The following is an 11,166-nucleotide window of genomic DNA, read 5'->3' on the forward strand; positions in this document are numbered from 1 at the left end:
CTGATTTCATATATCTATCTGTTTATACATTTCTATTTTATTAAATTTTGTAATATTAATAATATAATTCTATTAATAATTTTATTAGGAATACTAATACTAATAAAAGTATACTATTGATAATATAATTAAAAGTTCATATAATAAAAATTAAAAATAATAATAATATTATTATTATTGATACTAATATTAGAATTTTAGTTTTAATGGTTCATATAATAATATTTAATAGTTAACATATTTTATTTTTATGATCTTAATCTTTTAATCATAATTTAATATTTATAATTATATTATTAGCTTGTATTTTATATTATGAAAAAAATTTAATAGAATTATTATGTACTACCTATTATTTATAGATTTTACATTTTAATTCCAGCTAATTAAATGTTCCTTATTAATTCAAAATAATATATATATATATATATATATATATATATATACATCTATTTTTATATTTATATCTATATATGTATTTACGTATTTGTTTACACATAATTGTTCGTGAATCATCAGGCTCGGTCAAAGGGTAACTAATTCTCCAAATAAAGATTTCAGGCTTTCTAGACTCAACAGTAAGGTTTTTGCTTATCGTGTCGGAAACATATAGAGTTTAAGGTTTAAATTCGATCGGAAATTTCCGGGTCGTTACAGTGTCGAATTCATATTAAGATTAAGTTTAAATTTGGTCAGAAATTCCTGGGTCGTCACAATGTAAGACTCCATGCACATAGCAGTTAAACAGTGGAAGCTTTTTTAATACCTGAGAATAAACATGCTTAAAAGTGTCAACCAGAAAGGTTGGTGAGTTCATAGTTTTATCATAAACGACGAGTTTCAATAGTTTTAATAGACCCTAAGATTTCAGTTTCATAAATAACCATACACTCGCAAGTGTATAAAAAGCATTCTATAAGTTGTGAGCACCCGGTTACAAGCCTTAACAATAATAATGATGAACCCCTGAGTTATAATAATATGTGCACCGAATCAAGTACATTCCGTTAACCTCGAAGTACTAAACACCCGCCCACTAGCTCTAATGTCTAGTGCAACATCCCGGGTGGGGATGTTAAACCCGATAGATCTAAATTTAGGATTCGCGCCTACAGTACATAGACAAGTAGTTTAATGTTACCAAACTAGGGGATTTTTGATTCAAACCCACGTAGAATTAGTTTTAGTACTTGTGCCTATTTCGTAAAATATTTATAAAACAGCACATGTATTCTCAGCCCAAAAATATGTATTGCAATAGCAATTAAAAAGGGAGCTATGAAAACTCACGTATCAATATTGTGGTTCAATATTGCAGGAAAAATATGCAGACGCAACGTAAATGATAAGTGCAAGGTTGGCCTTTGATTCACGAACAATACCCCCGATCAATACCCATAATTTCCTTATTTAATACCCATGAATTCCTTAGCTTTAAACCATTTGAAAAACCCGTTTTGAAATCACTTGAACATAACCCAGTTGTAGTATTTTATGTATATTACTAATAATAATAATATTAATTAATAATCTTCATAATAATAATATTAATATGAAGAATATGAATATGTATATGTGTGTGTTCGATTGCAAACCATCAACATATATATATATATATATATATATATATATATATATATATATATATATATATATATATATATATATATAAAATAAAGTAATAATATAATAATATTAAAATAATATAATAATATTAAAATAATATAATAATATGAAAATAAAAACGTGTGAATTAGAATTCAATAATATCTGCCGACAGTTTTTACGGACCGGTATTTCGTACTCTTGTTGCTAATAATTGACGGGTAAAAGTATGAGTAAAAATTTCACTTTTTATATTTGAATACATATATATTTGTTTTGGTCTTAAGCTTTATAAAATTAGTTATAAAAAGGTTCGTTTATAAAGTTTATAAGCGTAATATGTATTTTCCGAGTTTTTGACTGGACAAAGATATATAATATAATATTAATTTAAATATAATAATATAATAAATATAATAATATAATAATATAATAATATTGAAATAAAATATAATAATATAATAATAAATTTAGAATCAAATTTGAATCGTAAATTTTTAAAATTTCGTATTTCTCAAATACTTTAGGGGTATATTATGTAACTTATAATTAATAATTTCTATCATGTCGCTTTCATGTGAATAGTAAATTAATTAATTTCTTTCATTTACAATTCATATGAATAGTAAATGAATTAATTTCGATTCAGCCATTTAAGTTACAGTGTTGTACGTTGTGCTTTACAGCTTGTACATCTTTAATTTAATTGCGTTTTTCTTATAAATTATTAAAAAAACATCATAAAAATAAAACAATTATATACGTAAAAAATTTAATTTGAAATTGCATCATTTAATAGTAAATTTTATCATTTCGTATATAAATATTATAAAATTTAGTTTTCTAGAACTAATTATATTCAAAATCATTTTATTAAGAGGTTATAATAATAGAAATTATTATATCATAAAACGTCTTCGTTTAAGAAAGTAAAATTATATATAAATCATGACTGGTTCGAGTTTTAAATTATAGGTTGTTCGTGAATCATAGGGTAAAATCCAATGGTTAATTAAGTGTATGAAAAAATATTTTAATGCAACACATCAATTTGCTTATCTTGTCGGAGTTATCAGAGTTTAAATTTGACCAAAATTTCCGGGTCATGACAGTACCTACCCGTTAAAAGAAATTTCGTCCCAAAATTTGGCTAAGGAAAGTTGATAACGAAAACGAGGATATTTTCGTATCACGAAATATGATATAACTTGAATTCTTTAAATGAATTCGATTGTTAGTATAATCATTATCAAAGAAAATGATAAGATCGATGAATGGAGTATTTCGAATACCCTAAATGGGTCGGGTTCCGTTTTATGATAAGCACAAGTTCAATAAATAGATAATTTCTCACTATTGAGAAATACAAATGAAATGATAAAGATTTCTCCGGACATACGAAAGATAGGATTTCAAATGAGCATAACTAGTGTTATAAGCAGAAAGAAAAATGTAATGGCACGATTATATTAGCAAACTGATGGAATCACGAAAAGTATAGAAATATCAAGAAAATACATTCTTGGTATGTTCAGATGTTAAGTAAAATAAAAGAGTCGTGTAACATGGTACATGGTGAGGGTAATGTTGATCAAGTACTACCTTCCTTATGTGCCATTAGAACTTCCGCATGACTTATTGTAATATATTCACGTTGATTGGGCGTCATTATATTACACTAACTAATGCTTTCATTCCAACACTACTCTAAAATATCAATGAATTTAAATTCGAATGTTACAGAAATTTAGAAACTAAAACAGCTTCTTTTATGATGTAATACAGATAACGCGAAGAGATAATTAGTTTCAGACAAGAATAGTTATGGAGGTATTTTTCAAAAATATTGAGGATATTTATAATGGAAGATACGATGATATCTTAGAATAAAAAAATTTAAAATCGAAGGATGATGAGGAATATTCTTCCGCAAGGATTTAGAATACGTAAAGAGATTTGAATATCTTCTGAGATTTCCATCAGAAACTGAATCATCTAAATTCTTTAGGTACAGGTTTAGTCTTTGTGATTTGTCAACAGCCTTCTTCATAGTTTGCTTAATCTGTTCTTCAGTTCCAAATTTCTTTTGAGCTTTTCCAACATACTTTTACTTTATTATCAACTTTTGACTATTAAAACCATCAACAACTTTGGCTGCTTCATCAGCATTCTCATATATAACGAGTCCCAATCGTTGATTTTCAATCTGAGGTGTTTTCAAGAATTTTGAATTGAGGTGTTCAAGAGCAGGATGTAACTGTCAATATACATATGATAGCTGAGGTGAAATCATCGTGAATTCGGAAAGATGCAAAAATATTCTTCTGGGTTTTGTGAATAAAGGTGGTTTTAAAATACCTTTGGGATTCAAAGTAGGTTTCGAAAGATGTAGGAATTTAAGAGTGGTGATACCTGTTAAATCTTGACTTGGATTCTGATATGTCAAAATCAGAATATGTAATTGATTTTATATGAAAATGATTGTCATGATTTTTGTAAAATGATGTATATTGCTATGAAAGCAGAGAGTATAATTAACGATTGTTGAAACAACATTGAAATTTACAGTGTAACATATTAATGTGAACTTAAGTATTTCTCGGGTATTACCTACCCGTTAAAATAAAATTTCACATGTAATATTTTGTATAAAAGAATTTTTATTACAATCCTTATGAAAATATACGTACATGTATGTTTCTTCAGATGTAACATAGATTTAATGAGTTAATATCATATTAAACTCATTGAATTTTCGGTTGGAACTTAGAATGAATAACCTCTAAAACTTTTAGAAATTACATATTCTTCGCAGAATATTTCTCCAATGAAGTTATGAATCAATACTTCATCGTTTATTGTTGTTGGTACCCCTTGGTATCTATAGTGCGTATGATGTTAATGTTCGTGGCGCAGATTGTGATTTTGAGGCTTGTGGGGATGCTGGTGTTGTTGTTGATGGTACCATTGTTGTTGGTGGTACTAGTGGCGTTGGTGGTACGGTGGTACCTACAGTGGTGCATGCGATGCGTGCAAATCGTGCACCGTATTCTCTAGTGCCACTACTCGAGCACGAAGTTGATTCACTTCATCTACCAGGTTTGGTTGATTATTTAAGCGGATTAAAGGTCTGATAGCCTCAATAATATTAGTAATATTATATTCGTGGTGGCATATCCTGAAAAGGAGAGAGAAAATGGTATTTCGAACAGGTTCGCCGGTGAGTGCTTCAGGTTCTCCACCGAGAGGCGAATTTGGCTCATGGAAAGGATCACCTTCTTTCTGTCTGTACTGGTTAAGTCATCCACGAACCCATCCCCAATTCATCCAGAATTGATGATGACTGATCGTTTGGTTCGTTCTGGTTACACTGCTTTCGGAACTTAAATGAATCTCCATATCGGAATAGCTGTTGGAATCCGAGGAATTCGAACTAGTTGCAGAATCCATCTTTGTACGATTAGAGAAAATGATTTTTGATATGAAAAAGATTATAGGACTTTAATTGATATTCTAAATACATATTTTACATATGTATATATAATATCAAAATCCCACAAAGTATGGAGGAAATCACGGAATATGTCAGGCAGATTTACTATAATAGATACGATAAGATATGAATTTATCTATACACTATCTATGCAATAACTGCAGTGAGACGTGTCAAGACTAGAATGATAAGCAGGTAATTTCTGACAAGGAATGATAAGCAAAACTTATAACTAAACAGATACAGTCAAAGTCCAGACTCACTAATGCATCCTAACAAAGACCCGTTAGACATACTAATGCAAATTCTGGTTCACTTAGACCAACGCTCTGATACCACATGTAACGACCTGCCAAAATCGCTATTGACGCGGTACGTTAACTACGGTCCCACAGCGAGGTATTGACCTCTATATGATACGTTTTGTAAACATTGCATTCATTTCAAAAGACGCGCTTTCTATACAAGAAAGTTTTTAAATATGTATACATTTTTAAAGCATGTACATAAATGTCTTCGACCTGTGGTGATTTCTATGTATAGACAATCCCAATAAATGATAGTTCATAATAATACATATGTTGACTAAACAGTCAGAATATAATACATATTAATGATTGAATGCAAAGTTTCCTTGAAAAATATGCCATGCAAGACTCCATGCGCATAGCAGTTAAACAGCGGAAGCTTCTTTAATACCTGAGAATAAACATGCTTAAAAGTGTCAACCAAAAAGGTTGGTGAGTTCATAGTTGTATCATAAACGATGAGTTTCAATAGTTTTAATAAACCATAAGATTTCAGTTTCATAAATAACCATACACTCGCAAGTGTATAAAAAGCATTCTATAAGTTGTGGGCACCTGGTAACAAGCCTTAACAATAATAATGATGAACCCCTGAGTTATAATAATATGTGCACCGAATCAAGTGCATTCCGTTAACCTCGAAGTACTAAACACCCGCCCACTAGCTCTAATGTCTAGTGCAGCATCCCGGGTGGGGATGTTAAACCCGATAGATCTACCTTTAGGATTCGCGCCTATCGTATATAGACAAGTAGTTTAATGTTACCAAGCTAGGGGATTTTTGATTCAAACCCACGTAGAATTAGTTTTAGTACTTGTGCCTATTTCGTAAAATATTTATAAAACAGCGCATGTATTCTCAGCCCAAAAATATGTATTACAACAGCAATTAAAAAGGGAGCTATGAAAACTCACGTATCAATATTGTGGTTCAATATTACAGAAAAAATATGCAGATGCAACGTAAATGATAAGTGCAAGGTTGGCCTTTGATTCACGAACAATACCCCCGATCAATACCCATAATTTCCTTATTTAATACCCATGAATTCCTTAGCTTTAAACCATTTGAAAAACTCATTTTGAAATCACTTGAACATAACCCAGTTGTAGTATTTTATGTATATTACTAATAATAATAATAATACTAATTAATAATCTTCATAATAATCTTCATAATAATCTTCATAATAATAATCTTCATAATAATAATATTAATATGGAGAATATGAATATGTATATGTGTGTGTTCGATTGCAAACCATCAACATATATATATATATATATATATATATATATATATATATATATATATATATATATATAGTGGTAGGATCAAGAGGGAAGTAACCATTCGGGGGGAAGCGGGGGGAAGCAAAAACTTTTTTTTTCTTCATTTTTTGAAAAAACTTTGTTCACGAACATTATAGATGAGATGAAAATATGAACATTTAGTAGAGACACTTTGTGATAAATGTTTTTATTTTGGCGGGAAAACGCTCGAAGAAGTAATATATAACAATTATCGTGTTTTTTGAGCGTATTTTGAGGTTTTAGCTATTGGGGTTTAGATATTAGGGTTTAGATATTAGGGTTTATAGGGTTTAGATATTAGGGTTTAGAAATTTAGGGTTTAGGGTTTAGATTTAGGGTTTAGATTTAGGATTTAGATTAAATTTTTAACACGAACGGTTTAGAGTTTAGGGTTTAGGATTTAGGGTTTAGGGTTTAGGGTTTAGGGTTTGGTGTTTTGGGTTTATGGAATAAACCCAAAACACCAAACCCTAAACTCTAAATCGGGCTAAATTTTACTTCACAAAACATGAAGAAGAAAAAACGTTCATATTCTTCACGAACAATATTATCTTGAATGTTATTTTTGTCGATCGTTTTCCCGCCTAAATAATAACATTCATCACGAAGTGTCTCTTCTAAATGTTCATATTTTCGTGTGATCTTGATGCCGGAAAAAAAAATCAAAAAAACGAAAAAAAAATTAATTTTGCTTCCCCCCGCTTCCCCCCGATTGGTTACTTCCCCATTGATCCTGCCCCTATATATATATATATATATATATATATATATATATATATATATATATATATATATATATATATATATATATATATATATATATATATATATATATATATATATTAATAATATAAATATAATATAATAATTATAATAAAGTAATAATATAATAATATTAAAATAATATATATATATATATATATATATATATATATATATATATATATATATTAATAATATTATAATATAAATATAATATAATAATTATAATAAAGTAATAATATAATAATATTAAAATAATATAATAATATGAAAAAAAAACGTGTGAATTAGAATTCAATAATATCTGCCGACAATTTTCACGGATCGGTATTTCGTACTCTTGTTGCTAATAATTGACGGGTAAAAGTATGAGAAAAAATTCTACTTTTTATATTTGAATACATATATATCTGTTTTGGTCTTAAGCTTTATAAAATTAGTTGTAAAAAGGTTCGTTTATAAAGTTTATAAGCGTAATATGTGTTTTTCTAGTTTTTGACGGGACAAAGATATATAATATAATATTAATTTAAATATAATAATATAATACATATAATAATATAATAATATTGAAATAAAATATAATAATATAATAATAAATTTAGAATCAAATTTGAATCGTAAATTTTTAAAAAGTTGTATTTCTCAAATACTTTAGGGGTATATTATGTAACTTATAATTAATAATTTCTATCGTTTTCATGTGAATAGTAAATTAATTAATTTCTTTCATTTACTATTCATATAAATAGTAAATGAATTAATTTTGATTCAACTATTTAAGTTACAGTGTTGTACGTTGTGCTTTACAGCTTGTACACCTTTAATTTAATTGCGTTTTTCTTATAAATTATAAAAAAAACATCATAAAAATAAAACAATTATATACGTAAAATTTTTAATTTGAAATTGCATCATTCAATAGTAAATTTTTATCATTTCGTATATAAATATTATAAAATTTAGTTTTCTAGAACTAATTATATTCAAAATCATTTTATTAAGAGGTTATATTAATAGAAATTATTATATCATAAAACGTCTTCGTTTAAGAAAGTAAAATCATATATAAATCATAACGGGTTCAAGTTTTAAATTATAGGTTGTTCGTGAATCGTAGGGTAAAGTCCAATGGTTAATTAAATGTATGAAAAAATATTTTAATGCAACACATCAATTTGCTTATCTTGTCGGAGTTATCAGAGTTTAAATTTGACCGAAATTTCCGGGTCATGACATCTATGATGCCACAAACTGTAAGTATCCACAACAGACTTAGCACTAGCACTAGTTCCTTTTATTACAGTAAACAAACCATGACTATTAACAGAAGAAGCAACCAGTTTAGCCAATTTTTTCTCAACTTGATGATGAGGCACATTGACCAAATAATAGAGATCTTCTTTTCTTTCACCAAGTCCCAAAACCTTCATTGTTGTCAAGTCCCGAATCACACAAAATTGTGAATAGAAAATGATAACACAAGGTGTATCTTTGGTTAGCTTGGACACTGACAAAAAACTAAATTTGAAGTCTGGAACAACTAGTACATCTTTCATATTAACACCATTGTTTAGCTTAACACTACCAATGTGTGATATCAATGATGTATTTCCATTTGGTAACCTAATATGTGGTTTCTACAACAATGACTTAGATTCAGTTAAATTGGCAGTCAATGGTGTCATGTGGTCAGTTGCCCCTGTATCTAATATCCAGTCATTTATAGATGAAGAATTAGACAGGATACCTACAGCAAAGTGATGGTCAACTTCATCACCATCTGAATCATCATTGCATTGAGTTTCAGTCTGAGCCATTTGAAGAAAGCTTTTTAACAGTTGTTCAAATTGTTCATAAGTGAAAACAACATTATTTCCCTGAACATGAGCAGCAGTGTGCTTATTACCCTGAACATGAGCAGCATTATGCTTATTTGGACCTCCTTTGACTTTAGGCTACTTCATTTTTTGTTGCTTATGCTTATAATGCCACACAGGATATCCCACATTTTCCCAACATTTGTCAGGTGAATGCCACTTATGACCACAGGTAGCACATTTCTCAGGTTGATTAGCTTAAGCAGGTTGACCTAAATGCCCAAATTGACCGGTTTGACCAAATTGTTTTAGCTTATTTGACTTGCTATAGAGAGCGGTGATTTTAAAGCTTGTAAACATTTCCTTTTGTGACTCTTATTGTTGAAGCATAGAACAAGCCACTTCAACACTAGGTAAAGGACTCGACAAAAGCAATTGACTCCTAATAGAACTATAATTTTCATCAAGGCCATTTAAAAACTGAAAGAGATGTTGTTCCTCTTTCTGTTGATTATGAGCAGCAAGAAAGGCAACAATCTCAGGTGTAAGATTACCAATAGTAGACAATTGACTCATGGAATCCAATTCCTCCCAGATACCACTTGATCTTAGTGTAATAGTCATCGATTAGCATACCTTGTTGCTCTAGAGAATATGATTCTTTGTGAAACTTGTACTTTCTTGAGCCATTGCTTAAGGCAAAACGCCTTTCAAGTTGTCTCCAAATCTCTGCAACAGTACCAATGAACATCGCAAATTTAGCTATCGGATCAGAAACAGATGACATGATCCAACTGATAACCAAATTGTTACATGTGTCCCAAATCTCGGCCCTAACATCATCACCTACAGGACAAACCACAGTACCAGTCACAAATCATGCTTTACGTTTGGTAGATAAAGCTATTTCAATCGATCTCCTCCATGACCGATAGTTCTGTGCACCAGTTAATTTCTCCTGAATTGCTAAAGAACCTGGACCTTCAGAAGGATGAACGAATAAAGGATTTTGAAAATCGAGCTGATTCATTGTGATCGAAGAAATTGAACACAAAATTGATTGTGGAAGCGAACAAAAGAAACAAAATCGAACAAAAGATTCAATAATTCACTAAATCAGTGATTTGAATTGTTACGAATCGACCTAAATCAACGTTGTAGCTCTGATACCATGAAAATCGAATTACAACGATGAAATTAGGGTTTGGAACGATTAGATGAGAAGCTTAAACTGTTTCTCATACATTTCAACTGACTAACAAACTTCTGTTACATCATAATATAAACCCCCTTTTTCATAGCGGGAAAAACTAACCTATCAGCTATTCAAAACAAAGAGGAAGAAAAAGATACAATACACCACCCAGACTTTGGAATATTTACAATACAGGTCCTTGTACTATCGTTTTGACTTGATGTTGACTTTAGGCTTTGTACATAACTATATGTTAGATTGTATGTGTAATGAATAACTCAAAGGTGTATTTATAGATGTCAATGGTTTGTAAAAGGAAATGATGACGTGACACATGTCCCTGTCATGATTGTAACAAACTATCGTAACAAACTTTCCTGAAAATTCGGGCTGACGTGGCATGGGCGCTCCACTCGTGTGCTAATGCCCGGACACTTTTGGTATTCGTGTGCAGGATACAAAGTATCCTACACACTTGGCGAAGTGGAAGGGCTTTCGTGTAAGCACAACCTTTAGAATCGTCAAGTGTTTCTTCACGGCACTTTCCACTCAGATGGTCTCTTATATGAGTTGTATATTGGAATTACACCCGGCATTCTCCGTCCGGCTATCTTCTAAATGTCTTATTGTTTTATCCGGTCTTCTGCTTATTCGTTGTATACGCCAGCC

This window comes from Rutidosis leptorrhynchoides, chromosome 4 (genome assembly GCF_046630445.1).
Source record: "Rutidosis leptorrhynchoides isolate AG116_Rl617_1_P2 chromosome 4, CSIRO_AGI_Rlap_v1, whole genome shotgun sequence".
Taxonomy (NCBI): Eukaryota; Viridiplantae; Streptophyta; class Magnoliopsida; order Asterales; family Asteraceae; genus Rutidosis; species Rutidosis leptorrhynchoides.